Source organism: Cuculus canorus, chromosome 9 (assembly GCF_017976375.1).
Source record: "Cuculus canorus isolate bCucCan1 chromosome 9, bCucCan1.pri, whole genome shotgun sequence".
Classification (NCBI taxonomy): Eukaryota; Metazoa; Chordata; class Aves; order Cuculiformes; family Cuculidae; genus Cuculus; species Cuculus canorus.
This window is the reverse complement of record NC_071409.1, coordinates 13908829-13924449: the sequence shown is the minus strand read 5'-3', so window position 1 is coordinate 13924449 and position 15621 is coordinate 13908829. Positions and strand designations below refer to the sequence as shown.

Here is a 15621-nt window from a genome sequence, read left to right as displayed (position 1 = left end):
TTTCAAGTCCATTCAAACCACTGTGTAGTTTTCCCAACTCAGTATTATTACTTCCTTTATAGCACAAGGTACTTTTTCCTAAAATTGTTACAATGGAAAAGTTCCAGGGATATGTTGTCCACACACAAATCAAAATGCATTAGCAGGCCAGAGACCAGAGGTGAGGGCCAAGGGTGGGGGAGCTATTAGTGTGATAGTTTGGCGCTGCTTTTCTTGCAATCAAAAGGCAATGGCAATCCTTTGAAGACAATGAAAGCTCTGGAAGTAATGTGTATCTAAAACCCAAGTGCCAAGGCTAGCCGGATGGGGTGTTTAGGGTGGGATGGAAGCAGTGTAGATTATTTGGCAGCCCCTCGGGTTGGTTTGTTGGTGACGTTCTTGGTCAAATGAAGAAGCAGTCATACAGCTGCATACTCCTGATGCATTGGCTGTCTCCAGCTGTTGCTACTGTGGGTTTAACTACCTGGCTTTAAATGAAGGTGGGTCATGTATGTTTTTCTTGGAGATATCTAAGCTAACTTGCTGTATGACTTCCTCTGTGTCACAAATGGACTTTTATTACTAACCAAGGATAACTTTTGCTTTTTAGACAATTTTGAGGAATATTTCAAGGACCTGCCAGAGTCATGCAAGACAAAGTGCCACTCCTCCTGTGACATAGAGGAGTTCCCATCCCCAAGGAGCTTTAGGGACGGAGGCTGGGAGCTCTCCGCTTCTGGTCTGCCGGACAGTGTCCAGGCAATCTTGGTAACAGTGAGTCAAAGTGAAGGAAGTCTACACCTTTTTGCTGCTGAAAGATTTTTGGGACAATGGTTTATTGATACTGAATCCATTTAAAATACACAAGGTCAGTCCTAGAATGGAGCAAAGACGTGGCAACTGCTTTTAAAGTGCTAACTGGACCTCTAGTGTGGTGTCACCAGGAGATGCATATGACACTGTTTTCCACAAGATAAGGAAAAGCAAATAAGAAATATCATTGCATGGCAGAATGGCCTGCTTTTTTATCTTGCAATATTGTTGATGTTGGACTGAATCTGCCTTCTTAAAGTATAAATATAAAGACGCTGCTAAATCATCACTATTTCAGCAACTAATTAAGGGGTAATGCTCATGGTGCAGCAGTATATGAGGCAATAAACAGCTTTGGCGGCTGATTAAACACTGGCATCAAGGCATTTAATTACAGCAAAAGCCAATTACCATGCACATATTCCAACACCATGGACATTACTCCTGTTATATGACAGAACAAGGAAAGGCAATAAACCATGCTATATAGTGCAGGACTCCCTAGCTTTGCCAAAACCTGCACCCTTCTCTCTCCACTAGCTCTGAGATGGAGGATCAGTCTCCACGGGGAAGTCTCAAAACAAAGTCAAGGAGTAAAAATTCTTTGTAATTTATAGGACTCATTTGAGATCTAGAAACAGAGCCAAATATTGCAGATCCTCCCTGTACTAAGGTGCCTTTCACCATTTGTAGAAAATAATATTGCTACACTCAGGTAACAGGTGCATTTAAAGCCTCACCTTAGTATATTTAGCATTGATGGGTGAGTCCGTGGCACTGATGGAAGAAGTTATGCGTGGCCTTTTTTTCCTTCAGTTATTGCATTGCAGAAAGCATAATCAGTTGCAAAACACTGCATACCATTCTTCAGCTAATTGATTTAATAGCTGGAGTCCGTTTTTCACAGGCTTTCAGCTCTTGCACCATCCATTTGACTTAACCAGCTCAGCACCTCTTCAAATTAAGCCTTCACTCTCTTTAACCAGAAGTGAATTCTTCCTTTTGAAGGAGTTTCCTAGAGAAATTCTCTCTTAGAAAATCCTTGGCACGAAACCTTAGCCAGCCTTGGCATGCAAACCTGCCTCATGCTGGCATTAACAAGCCTCTTATTTAAATGTTGATGAGCTCTTTGCTGCCAGTTAGCAATGGGAAATGCAGTCTGTGTGTTAAACGAGAGCTGGGAATGACTTCCAAATACCAAAATGTTTGTTAAACTCTCGGCCCACCTCTTCCCTCCTTGGGGGTGGGAAGCTTCCCAGCAAATTGGCCCCATTTTGCACAGAAACTGCCAGGCAGGATCAGACCAAGGATCCATCTCGTTCTGTGGCCCACATGGGACTGGTGCCAGAAGCACAGCTTTACCACTGCTGTGCTGGTCCTGACCCAAGGGACCTTTTTCTGACCCCTATTAATTAGGGATGGTCTCACGCTTTGAAGGCAGACTTCCCCCACCATAATCTGCATCTGGGTTTACTTGTTAGCTTTTAACCTTTACTGTACATGGCAGTTTGGTGACTGTTACCTGTACTGAGAGCTGATGAATTACACGCCCCAAACCTTTTTTGGAGTTGTCTGGTTCTTCATGGTGTTTTATAGAAAAGTGTTGCACGAGCTGACTGCAATAGTGTATGTATCGTTACATCTCTTAAGCTAGAGAGGGATCCTCTAAAGCTCAGCCTGAGGCTGTGGGAGCAGCTTTTCCATCCCATGGAGACCAAATGCTCTGCTGCCTCTAAACCAGGAATATCTCATATGTGATGGCGCTTTTCAGTCCTTCTGGGACTTTTCCCTTTAGCAGCGAGTCTGAGGTGAGTCAAAGGATGAGATTCAAATACTAAATGCCAGGCAAGGGAGTCTCCCTGTATCCTCATGTTACCTTTCCTGCTTTCTGAAATCAACATGTTTCCCAGCTGAGGAATGTGTGAATTCTTTTGGCTATCACTCACTTTTGGATCAAGCCCAACTGTGCATATATAAAATAGTCCATTTCCTTGGTGTTTGAATGAGCCAGAAAGGCTTTGTCTGCTATAGATGGGATCTTTCAATCCTATTTATGGTGCATTATATCAGCCTGAACTAGCATCTGTGAGGCCCTTAAACTGAACCACCATCAGATTTACAGCCACCGCAGAAGAGTCAGCAGGCTGGCTCCAGAGAGCTATGAGCAGTAACCATATTCTCTTGAAATATTTGCTTTCTCTGCAAAGTTAACCTGAGGAAGAATGTGTTGTTTGTTTGAAGACCTCTGTTTCTTCGTTTATTCAGAGAACGTCTTCATTGACAGCTACTGTAAAGAGATGAGCTTCAGAGCTGAAAGCCAAAGACAGGCTTCTTGTCATTGCAGAGCTGGTGACAGCTGCTCAGACAGGGAGCTTCCCATGATACGTCCACACATTTGCAAGGTAAAACATGGGGGATTTGAGTTGTTCATCATCATGGGATGAGCAGGACAGTTCAACCAAGCACAACCTTCCACTCAAACCTCTGTCCAGAAGGTGACCGGGCTCTTGACTGAAACTCAGCAGACAGAATAGCAAAGGTATGTACTGACATGTTCTCAGTTTTTAGTATCCGCTGCCTTGAAGAGCACTTGAAATACTTTGGCAGGGCTGCAACAGCAGGTTCAAAATGGGATGCACCAAAGATCTTCCCTAGGAGCTTACTCTTGGATCATTTCCAGTCTGTTGGTCACCTGTGCTGTAATGCAGGCCAGACACAGGGGAGTTATCCCACCTGCCATCATCACTGGAAACAGCTGGGGGAATGGCTGTTTGTTGTCAGTTGTCCCAGGAAAGCGCAGGAAGCCAACTGAATTTGGGGCAGTTTTTGCCTGATGCTGTGCAGACATGGCCAGTGACAGCCCATGCCTCAGACGCTTCCAGTCTAAGTAGGCAGGACACATGAAGAGCAGGCAGCACTGCCAGCTCAAGCTGCCAGAGCCCTGTGTTTATGTGAAATTCTTGGCTTTCATTTAAAATAATAATAATCATAATAAAAAAAATCTGACCCGCTCACAGTTGGAATTATGATCCCTAAAGAGCCAGAAACCACAAGGCCATTCAAAAAGGCCCATAATTCATACGTATATGCTTATAGCTCTTGATTTTTAAGACAAATCATGGTGTTTGGAGGCCCAGCTAAAGACTTATGAATTCCTAGAGGCTGACAGTACCAAGTGGAGAAAGGGCAAAATTAGCACATGAGAAGAAAGAGAGTTGCCAAAGGTATGATGGCGGGTCAGTGGGAGAGCCAGGACTCCTGCCTCCTCGCCCCATGCACTAGCCACATTGCCTGGCCTCCTTCCCCAAAGGAAATTAAGAGTCCTTAAAGCAATCCTGGCTATTTTAGCCTTGTGTTTCCATTTTCCTTTTGATGCTCTTATTTTCAGCAACACGCAGATCGCGCAGCATCCTGCTGCTCCCCATAGGAAATTATTCCATCACTGGGGCTCATGGCCATGGTACAGTGTGCTGATGACAGCTGTGGGAGTTTGCAAATAGCTTAACATTTGCATGCCATGAATATGCAGCTCTGAGCATGGCCCACTTCTCCATGCCGCCAGCCTGTGCATGTTTGCCAGGGACAGCAGCACCCTGCGTGTGTCTAGATCCCAGGAGGTATCAGTTCCTGGTGCCTAGGGTGACATTTTTGTATATGCCTGGCTGTTTATAATCACAAACACCTGGTTAACAGGCTTTCTGTTCAGCACCCGGGGAAAACTGGGCTTTGTTTTAATCACAGCAAAAAATCAGAGTCTTTCCAGTTGAGTAGTAATCATCCCTACCTGAGCCATTTCCAGGATCTGATTTCTGCCTGTGAGCAGAGCACGGAAACCTCCCAGCATACAGCACAGTGCTGGCCAAGGGCAGAGCCTGCCAGCAGCTCCTCTTCCTGTCACACTGACTTCTAATTTCTGTTTACACCAGCACAATGTCAAACATCGCAGCAGCAGCGCTGGCAAAAGGTGAGTCTGTTAGAATGGAGGTGTCGCTTCCTCTGTTGAGACCTGTCTAATAACACCAAGATGCTTTTCTAACTAATTAATTATAGGGTTTTGGCTGAGTCTCTTTAATGATTCCCATCTTCCTGCTGCTGCTCTGCAATCAGCACTACTTGCGGTGCTGTTCAGAGCAACACTGATGCCATCAAAGCAGACAGATGAGCAATATGGTTTGGGGGGAGATGTTTTTTCTAAGCCAGTCGTACTGTGAGCTGCTTGACTTTCTGCTCTCTAATGTACTTTCCTGGAGAAGAGGATAAAGATACAGTAGGCAGGTAGTTTAGCAGACCTTTTGTCCTGCCCAGAATTGCCATCTCAAGGAAAAGCTTGCACAGATTATAAATAGTTCTCACCTTCTCATTAAAAGGCCATAAGGTCCTCAGAGTCCAGCTTGCTTGCACACCCAGTTGACTTGGTAAATCAGAAAAAACTGAAGCTGTAGGCTGGAAACTTTTCTCTTGGACCATGAATATCAAACCTGGCCCTAGATGGAAGGGTCTGGTCCGAGTCAGTGCTCCAGCCCACCTATATTCATGCTGATAGCAAATAGTCACAGCCCATGGCCTCCCATGCTTGTGCAAATCAAAACATTGGGTCAAAATACTTGCAGACTCAGTAGACCAAGACTACTGCCCGACTGCACTAGGCTATTATAGTATAGCACAACTGTGGGTAGGGCTGATCTCCAGTTGTGAAGCCTCATTAACTGTTGTTGCTACTTACTGCCTGCTCCATTAATCAACTCTTCATCTTTCAGTAGGAACCAGATGCCCTAGTCTCACGCAGCAGTGTCTTACTGCAATGGCGATGACACTTCTCACCTCAAAAATAAAATGATAATCAGAGTAGAAAATGAAAGGCAGCAAGAGAAGGCAGATGGGAGAGCAGCAAGCCAGCACAAAGGCAGCACCCTCAGGAAACCAGCTCTGGAATGCCTGTGGATCATTGCAGATCAAGATGTCGGGTAGAATTCAAAGGCAGACCCCGATCTCCTGTAAGGCTCGTTCCAGGAGTATGCACAAAGAAATATTACGGCATTTCTCTGAGATAGGTTATGTGCAATGGAATAGGTACAGTGAAAAAAATTTGGGTTGTGTTGTCCATAAAGTTGTTGTTTGCTTTTTTCCTTCTTTTCAGAACTTCTAAATGTCTATATAGGTAATCCCATTTCAATCCCCGTGTCATGAGCCAAACAGAGGCGATGAAATGAAGTTTATTGAGCTCTATAATTAACAACTTGTCCCCTGAGCAGCAGAAGCGATCGAGCCTGTTTTCCTACGGATCTGTGCCATATGTGGATATGCTAAGAGGAAGTGCATTCCCTCTCCAGTGCTGTGCTTACAGAAGGCCTTATGAAGGTACTTCTCTCTGACAAAAACTTGCTGGAATCTGGTATTTTTAATACCTCTCCACCCCCTTCTTTCCCGTCCGGTTTGAGGGAGTGAAATTTGTGAGGGAGTCTTAAAGTTGTCAGAGGGTGGGAAAGATGGATGGTTGGGAAAAGCTGGCAAACAGAGGAAAGCAGAATTTGTGTAATAAGAAACCTCTTGCGGGGGGGCATATCTGAAAGGAGATAAATTAAAGTTAGAGACCCATTTTTCATTATTCCTTCCTGAGGCACCTGTAACACCAAATAAATGACATGCTGGTCTCCAGCACACCAGAACCTGATGCATCTGGTACAGCTCTTCCAAAAGTCTTCCTGCAGCCCAGCATCCAAACTGCTCACCCCACTGCTACAGCCTCTATCCCAAGAACATCTAGGACCAAGCAGAAATTCAAATGCAAAGTGCTGTGACCTCCCTCTCAGTGTAATTGAAAAACATTAGTAGTGCCTTTGTACTGGCTTTGTGCTGAATTTGCATCTAATGAGAAGGGGCCTTTTAATGAGCAAATAAATAAATAAATAGAGGAAACCTTCTCTTTGAGCTAATTTTAGGCACATCCATGCTGACAGCTGCTCTTCCCTGATATACCTCAGCCACATCCTGGAGGGGCCAGGGGACTAAGCTCTGTTCATGTCACTGCAACTAAGAAAAGGTCTTTGTTTGTTTTGTTTTTAGGGGACTGGTGATAGCTGACTCTCCAGAGCCTCTCTTCATCCCAGTTTCTGTTGCAACACAGGTAAGAACAGGAGAAAGGAGTCATGGCATTTGTGTGGGGTTGCCATACAAGTGCCATGAGGGGTTGCACTTGTTGGGCACAGGGTGTCAGACTGAGGTTTGCACTCAATGGTCTCTTCCCATGTTGCTAGCTGAAAAAGAAATCCTGGAGCCCTAGAGTTATCCCAAATATCCAGCAAACAAGCCTGGCGCATGGGGTCACCTTGGGGGAGAGAGGCCCTGATGGATTGCAGATGTGTGAGAGACAGCTCCAGGGAGGAGAGCGAGGCAGGACTTGCTTGTGTGAGCCTCATGTTCAGCTGTCAGTGACTTGACAGATCTGGCCATACTTCTGGTGAGGTGAAGAGCTGTAGGGAAGGCTCCTTCTTCCTCTAGGCATAAAGTAAGCCAAGAAATGCTCCTTGCATTGCTTTAGTCTCTGGGCTAATTCTTTAGTTTCCCCTCGCTTGACCACACAAGTCACTGTACAGATGCATAAAACTGAGATGAGCACGGTAGGAAAAGCCCCAGCCCATGTCTGCCTGGAGAAAGAGAGAGACAAACTGGCAAACCGGCATAGATACTGCTCTTTGATCTTCACCTGTGGCTTTTTTTTTTCTTTTTTTTCTCTCTCTGCTCAAATTAGAAACTCGGGACTTGTCTTGCTTGGATGATTGTTTCATTTCCTCATCGAAAAGGTGATTACCCCTTTAGTTCTCATAATTACCTAATCAGCAAAAATCAAATCAATCAATGTTAATTTCAACCCTAATAAATATTCTCTAGTATTCTATACATTTATGTATATCTCAAAACTCATCCTAATTGAAAGGGAAACATGATTTCACAAGTCAGGCCAACTTGCTCAACATCAGGTTCAGCAGTGTGCCACACATCCTGTGAACGCACACAGAGGGGACAGCATGTGACAGAGGGAAAGCTGAACAAATGCACCTGGAAACTGGGATGGGAAAGGCCAACACATAACAAAAAGTCAACCTGTCCATACCATGCCATGAGATGGGACCAGCAGGACCCAAAGAAGTCCAGAGAGAAGTTTGCCTCTGTCCTTGAAGGCATTTTATGGCTACAGACTCCACAGGCTCCCTAGACGATCTTTTCAGTGCTTAACTGTGGTTCTTATTTGAGACATCTAGAGATAGTACCAAAGTTAAACCTTCCTTGCTGGACTTCAAGCTTATTGTTTCCTGCTCTGCCCACGTTGGACTAATAAACTGGACTCAACACGAGTTACTGCTTCCTCTGGTGGATCTGGTAGTGATGTTAAACAGAAAGAAATTGAGCCTGAACTGGCAGTAGTTGTTTCACATGAGTTGTTTCTATGAGTTAGTAAATTTGGGAACCAGTTGATATGGGAGTGAAGCCTTTGCTAGTCTCTTAAAACTGCAAAATATCTCAGCTTTTGGGATAAGCTTTCCCACTCAGGACAAGTCATGTGGTCAACACAGCTGGTGCTCACCTGCCTTGACCTGCTCCTTAAACAGGGCTGGAACATTTCTCGGTCTTTATACATGTTGGCCTTGGTGCTTGTTTGCTGTCAAGGTTTCTACTCCAGCATAGATCTGTGGGCAAAGGAAAAGGTAGAAAAAGGCAGCATGAATTTAGCAGTACTCTACCTGCTATTATTTACCCTGATAATGGGGCAAATGTTTCTTTCTGGCATTGGTAATAGCAGCAATATTTAAATTGTAATTGTCCCAGCTTAAGTCTTCTCAGCATTGTACCAGATGCTGAGGTGCCTCTGGCAATTGTTTTCCGATTTGCACATCACCATCACCTGTGCCCTCCCTGCTGACTGCAAGTTGTTCCACTTGCAAACAGCCCTGCTGGGCAACAAAATCGCAGGCGCATTGGGACAGGACTCCAATTTCACACTGGGTTTGTGCAGCATCTAGTACAGTGTGCTGTGGCATGTGTTCATCTCCGTAGCGGGGCATCTGCTTTGGAAGGATGTGAGCCAGACAAAGAGGATAAGGCTGACTTTGATAGAAAACTGAGACTCCACGTATGCCTCCACTCAGCTCCTCTTGTAAGGGTACTCACGAGGAGCTGCTCCCTCTTTTCTTCAACCTGTGCCCTCCTCCAGCTGTCATACATCATAGGACTGTGCATGGACCTTTTCAACCTTTGGAGGAGGCTGACATGTGGCTTAGAGGGTTGCATGATTGTGGTTACCCTAGGCTTATGGTTTAGAGGATGCTTTGGCCCCTGATGACTCTCTCTGTGGGGCTGGCCTTGAGGATAGATGCTTAGCAGTGAAATAACACAGTGTCAGATTTTTTGATGCTGGCATTTACTGTGTTTTTTTGAGGAAGTTCCTCTCCACAGAAACACACACTTTTTTTCAGGACTTTGCCGAGCAACTCTTGGTACAGGTAAACCTGACTCATCTATTTCTTGGGCTGCAGGTGGTGAAAATTCCTCCTCGCACCACGTCTAGCAAATGCAGTGAGCCGTTGTGGCCTACTGACACCCAGCCCTGTGCGGTAGATGGACATGAGCAAGAGGCAGTTTTGTGCTGTTTCTCATCTTTCAAGGAAATAATTCCTGAAGAGGAAGAAGGGAGGGCTCTGCTCCGCGGAGATAAGCAGTCCCCTTGAGTCAGACCTCTCATGTTTCTTCTCTTCCTGGTTTACGAGACAGCATCTTGAGGGATGGCACAAAGGGGGCTGTCAAGCCTGTGAGACCAGGATTAGACCTACAAGGTGCTGCCGGGGAGCATCCAGTCACCGTTGAACAGGGTAGTAGACCTGCCTGGTGCAGGCCCTGGCTGCACTCCAGTGATGAGGACCAGCCCTTTCTCTGAGCCGTGAGCACAGAACTGCTCTTGCCACACCACAGAGAGCAGAGCCTGGACCAATTCTGGGCATGCCCCGTGACATGAGCCTGACCACAGGGTATCTTAGGTCCTGGGGGAAGGGTTTGACACCTTGCATGTGGCAACTTGTTCCCTTGAGCTCTCCTCAGGCCTCCTGCTTTGCTCAGTGGAATCTCACCTTCATCTACTGCTCCTGACACTGTCCCTGCACACCTTGGTCAGAAGTGGCTCATCACGCTCATTTCACAGCACGCCTCCCTGCAAGAGGACTGTGCCAGTAGGCTCAGTTAAGAGAAGGAGGAGACCCCCACCTCCTGGTGCCCTACAACAGCAGTCTGAGCCCTGGAAAGGCTGGAGCAGGAAAGGCAACATGGGAGCAGGCAGATATGGCAGGAGCAGGACAGGCAGGGGCATGGGTTGGGATTGGGACAATGATTGCAGCAGCATGGCTATGTGTATGTAGAGCAGCAAGGCAGGAATGGGACCAAGTAAGCTGCTACAGAAGTACAGGGCTTGAGCAAAGGAGCTCAAGGCTGGGATGTCTATGAAGGACATGCGTTGACACACCTGCAGGAAGGTTGGAGGGAAGGAAACGGCAGGTCTGGCAAGGGTCGAAGCTGAGAAGTGGCATGACCATATTCCAGAGGCTACACCTTTCTCCAGGTGGAGAAAGGCCTGTGGTACATTATTGCATACAGCCCAGGCCATGATGAAGCTGCAAGCCTGGCTAGAAGGTTCCCAGAGCAGCTGTAAGCAAGGCCCAGAGCTGAACTAGCAGGAGATACTGCACCTAGGTAGGATGGGAAAGCTCTAACAGAGATGCCAGTCCAGGAGAGGAGTGTTGCAAGGGCTCCTCTCAGGTCAGGACCTCAAACCTGGTTCTCAGTGCTGCCAACAAGTGAAACCTAGAAAAGAACATGGTTTTTATCAGAAACATGGCACAGGATGCCTGGGAGGGGAGGTTTGCAGGAGCCAAAGGTATCTCAGTGTCTGTGATCTTGCAGAGCTGCAGGGGAAGACCCCAGCATGGCTTGAGAGAGGACACCAGACTGTTCACTGGGCCAAGACTCGCGGTCATCGGTGAAGTTTATATTGGCCTCTAGCAACGGCAGGCACCTGCTGCTAATAGGCTGGGTAGCTCAGCTGTTCTGCGAACAGCACATTCAACCCTTGCCAACAGAGCCTTCCCTAAGGTCTGACTTTCCTCCCTTTACAAGTGACTGGATCTGAGGCAGCTAAGCTCACCAAGCAGAGAGCATCTAAGCAACATTTTCTTCCCTGAGTATAAAAGGAGAAATAAAAGACCATGCAGGATCTTCTTCCTCTTCTCTCCTCTTCCCTCTCCTCACTCCCCACCTTCCTGGCTAAGTCCCTGTTCCTCTTGAGATATTGGACTCTCATTCAGAAAAGCAGCCCTGGCTCCCTAGCAGTATTTGTCCTGGACACAAGGGCATCAGAAGCAGGAGACTGACTGTCAGTGAAGCTGGGAAGCACAGGCCTGCACAATCCCTAGGGGGGAATTATTTGCTGATTGCATCTGTTTCCCAGAAGCATCACTCCAATTTATCCTGGGATTCACGTTTTTATCCAGCAAATAAGCACCTTGGGAGATTCATTTCCATCTCAGATGTTATATATAGAAGTGGTGCTTCCCCTTCTGCCTGCCCCCTTACCAATGGCTCCTGTATCTCCCCTCCAGCCCCCACCCTCACCTCCAGCTCTCCCTCTTTGTCGCATTACATAGTAATCTGAGATGCATTGGCTGAGCTCCAGGGAACAGAATGTACTTGGCAGGGAGACGGGTCTTGATGTCTGCAAAATGTCGGGAAATGCAGCCAAGAGCTGCTAACTGGGTCATTAACCTCTAGAAGAAGAGCAAGTTGTGGAGCTGTGCTCTGTCTCCCTTCATCTCGCCAATAAAAACGTCCCAGCATTGAGTGAGGGAAGAAGAGGTTTACAGCTTTAAGTCCTAAGCAGTCAATGCAACCACCCCTCCCTGACCCCCCTTCTCCTTGCCCTCTCCCCCAGCGCAGTATTAATGCTTATAAGTGTCCTTTTAAAAACCCAGCGATCCCCGAGGAGCTGTCCCTCGGTGCTTGTAAAGAGACTACTGGAGCAAACCAGTCACTCCCAGCAGCGTGCTGTTCCTGCCTTGGTGGTGACAGCGGCTCAACGGAAAGGCCTTTTCTTTTTTTTTGCTGGATTGCAGCCCCCTGCAACCTTTATGCAAGCTGGACCAGGCACTGCCCTTGCCCCATGGACCTACGTAACCCCCTTCACTATTCCCAGTAGAGTTGTGTACGATGTTTCTGGCCACCTTGTCTCCATAAGTTGCTTTCCAGCGTGGAGACTCTGAAGCCAGGCAGAGCTGGCTGATTCCTCCTCCATGGGACGGGATGAGGTGCAGCAAAACAGCAGCCAATGGACCAAGCAAGGACCTGAGCTCAAATGGCACAGCTCGTGGCACTTGGTGCAACTTGAAATAAAGCAAACCTGTTTGCTGACAGCAGTGAGGGCTCTGCAGGCGTTGTTCCCTCAGAACGGAGGGTTCTGGCTAAGCTAAAGGCAGGGGGAGAGTGCTGTATATCCAAAATCCCCATGTCCCACAACCCTCCATGGCTGTTTAGTGCGAGGATCACAGGATGGATGATAGTGGGGTGGATGGGAAAGGGGAAGAAAGTTGGCACATCACTGGACTCCTTCATCAGAAGTGCTCTGTTTTAATCCCTCTCCTCCTCTGGAGGCAATCCATCCTTAGGAGCTGTTTGGCTGGGCCGGCCAAGGACCCTACTGCTTACTTCTGTGTCTGGTGCCTTTCTGTTGGGACTCCAATGAGCTTTTCCATCTAAACACACATTTCCTCTGCTCTTAGTGCATTCCCCATTTTAGCAGCAGCCACAGCACTTCTGGGACAGGGAGAAGCAGGGGGAAAAGCTGCCTTCAGAAGCTGGGTCTCTCCAGGTGGAAACAAGCCCCATCCCAGGAGCACCTTGGATCTGGCAGTAGACCAAACCAACCAAAGGAAAGCACTGGATCTGGCTTTTAGGACATTTGGGGCAATTCTCTCCTCTACCACAGCCAGTCCATGTGACACCGAGCCCCAGTGGCAATGCCCCGGGGAGGGGAGCCTGCACTAGAAGACTGGGGTAATCCCAGTGGGATGCTGGGTTCCAGCACCCCCTCCGGGGCCGCACGCCCACCTCCACGGCAGAGCCCCGTCCCCGCCTCCCGCCGCAATCCTGCTCCCCGAGCGCCCTCTGCCGCTCACTGAGGGACCCCCACCGCCGGGAAAGGGTCTGTACGTCGGTCGGTTCGGGTGTTTTAGCTTAAAAGTTGTTGTAAAGGCAGGGAATGTTAATTGCTTCCTTAGCAAATGCACAGATTAACACCTTCTCTCTTATCCAGCAAGGATAACTTTGCCACCTGCACAAGCTTTTCAGTTAACACAACCTCTCTTTCTCCAAGAGGGAAAGATCCCCTACCCCTCAATGTCAAAGGCAGTGGCAGTAAAGCCGCGCTATAAATCAAGCTGCTGATACCCTAAATGCTGTCAAATAAAATTCTCTAAGACTCGTTTTGGAGTTTTAGAAAGCAAGCATCCTTTATCAGCCTGGGCAACACGAGGGAGTGATCTCCATCAATCATGTGCAACAAGACAAAAGCTGCGTACAGAATACATTTCCCACTTACATGCATATGTATAAATTTTCCCAGAAATCTTATGCATATTCTATTACTTTCCAAGGTCTAATTTTAATGTTATTGTGAATTTCACAACAGTCAAAACTCTTAGTAATTTGGAGCTGGGTCCAGATCTCTGCTTGACCTTGCCTCTAAGACAGGAAGAAACTCCAAACATAGGTGATGACAGAAGAAGTATTTCACACAAGACATTATCATCTTCAAAAAATGAACAGTGTCTGGAAAAACGCTATTTTAAGGAAAATATTCTATCAGAGGAACATTCTGTCTTACTTTCAAAGAACATAATTACTTAGATGAAACTTTACTTTAGCTTAAATCACAGATATTCCTCTTTTTGTAATAGTAACTACTTCTTGTACCAACCCATTCATTCCCTCTTCCCCTTTCCCAACCCACACTGTAATTGCCAAAGCACAAACTAGCCCATTCCTCCTGACTTCCCCAAATACTTCCTTACATTTGCTGCATGCCTTGAAGACTGCAGAGCAAATGTCCCAAATTGAGAAGCTTCTGCTAGGCTCTGTCACACCTGTGCTCCCTCTGGGGATGCTCAGCACCTCTGCTGGGACCTGCTGTAGGAACACAGCCCAGGCAAAGCCAGCTGCTTGTAAGTCAGAGTGATATTGGCTCTCTCCTGATTGCCCATGTAAATCTTTTTAGAATAAATGTTATCTCTAAGGGAGGAGCTGAGTGAAGGCACCTTTGAAATCACTGACCCAGACAAAGAAGCAGCCAGTGACATCCAAGCCCCCATGCCTATGGCAGCAGCCACAGTGACACTGTCCTCCTTTCAGCAGCATTTTCCTCAGAGGAAGTGAAAGCATCGGAAAAGGAAACGAGGCTGAAAAGGCTCAGATCCCCAGTGAGTGGGCCTTTGTTTTCCCATTGTGCTAGCCCAGCTGAGCCTGTGTTGGAGCAGAGCCCTCCTGCAGCTGGGCCCAAAAACAGCAGCCAAAGAGAAACCCTGGCAACCATCTGTGGCAAGAGGAGGAGGGGTGTGCAGAGGCTGAAGCACTCGTCCGTGCTGGGAAGGAGAGGTGAAGGGCTGGTGGTACCCACAGCCCACCTCTGCAGCCCCACAAGGTCAGGGCAGCTGCTCACCTTAGAACAATGGGAGTGTCTTACCTGCCCTGAGCAGAAGCCACGGAGAAGGAGCCTGTGGAGATAGGTCAGAGGAAGAAGAGGCCTCGGAGAGTGGGACAACAGCTTTCATTTGGCCTTGGAACACTGCAGCACTGGCCAAGGATACCGAGGGACACGCTTTTGAGCTGATCTCCGAGGCCACAGCACAGCTGTGTGCCGTGACCAACCACTCCATCATCAGCCAGCCCAGAAATACCATAGGCTGTGCTTGAGCTTCTTGGCATGCAGTGAGAGCCTCTTTCTAGCCATCCAGAGGAGTGCTGAGACCAAAAGTGGCTTTTGAAAAACACCACAGCATGTTGGTAATGTGGAGGGAGTAGTGTATCTGACAATACCTCTGGCAGAATGCTTTCTCTAATGGCAAGCCCAAAACAACTGGGCATGAGTAAGTATCCTGCAGAGCACAGCACTGTTGGTGACCTCAGCTGACGGTGTCAGCGTGGGGAACGAATTGCCTTCTCTTTCCTTGAACAAAGTGTTAAACTCAGCTCTCCTTTCCCTCTTTGCCCTGTCGAGGGAATGGTCTGTGAATCAGCCCTGGTCCCACCTCCATTATAAGCTGAAGGACTGTGCGTAACTTCCAGCATCAACTACTACTCAGTGAAGAGGAGACATGAGGGTAAGTGCTGGCCGTGCCATGATTTGCCCTAAAATGTCCAGGTACCTCTTGAAGGGAGGTCAGTAGTCAGTGTATGAGCAATCAGTGCTGAGTCTAAGGTGCTAGGCAAGACATCAAGACCTGGGAACAGCAGACCTCGAAGGCATGGTCCTTTTCTCCCCCTCTGTCACCAATAAACATGTAGTAAGCAATACTTTGGAGGTGACAAGGACCCTCCTTATGGCTTTTTCTGCCTTCCTTGAGCAAAACAGGTCCACAGGAACAGTTAAGTTGATTTCAAACTGGAGAAGATGGTGACCTCAGCCGCCAACAGAGCCTCCTCAGGTACCCAAGCTGCTCTCAGCCATGTCAGCAAACCAGGGGTGGCAGAAACCTTTTCCTCTCATTTGGGTGAAACTGGAGAACAATACCTTGGGGATGG

At 47.5% G+C, this 15621-nt stretch overlaps 2 long non-coding RNA genes across 2 annotated transcripts; one reads left to right on the top strand and one right to left on the bottom strand.

The window, feature by feature from the left end:
• Positions 1-6013: 6013 nt before the first annotated feature.
• LOC128853056 (uncharacterized) lies at positions 6014-8095 on the top strand. Its single transcript, XR_008451279.1, has 3 exons — positions 6014-6150; positions 6856-6916; positions 7541-8095. It is a non-coding gene; the product is annotated as an uncharacterized LOC128853056 (long non-coding RNA).
• LOC128853055 (uncharacterized) lies at positions 6146-14788 on the bottom strand. The gene is made up of 3 exons (XR_008451278.1): positions 14564-14788; positions 8375-8477; positions 6146-7436 (listed from the first exon to the last, which is right to left on the bottom strand). It is a non-coding gene; the product is annotated as an uncharacterized LOC128853055 (long non-coding RNA).
• Positions 14789-15621: the final 833 nt, after the last annotated feature.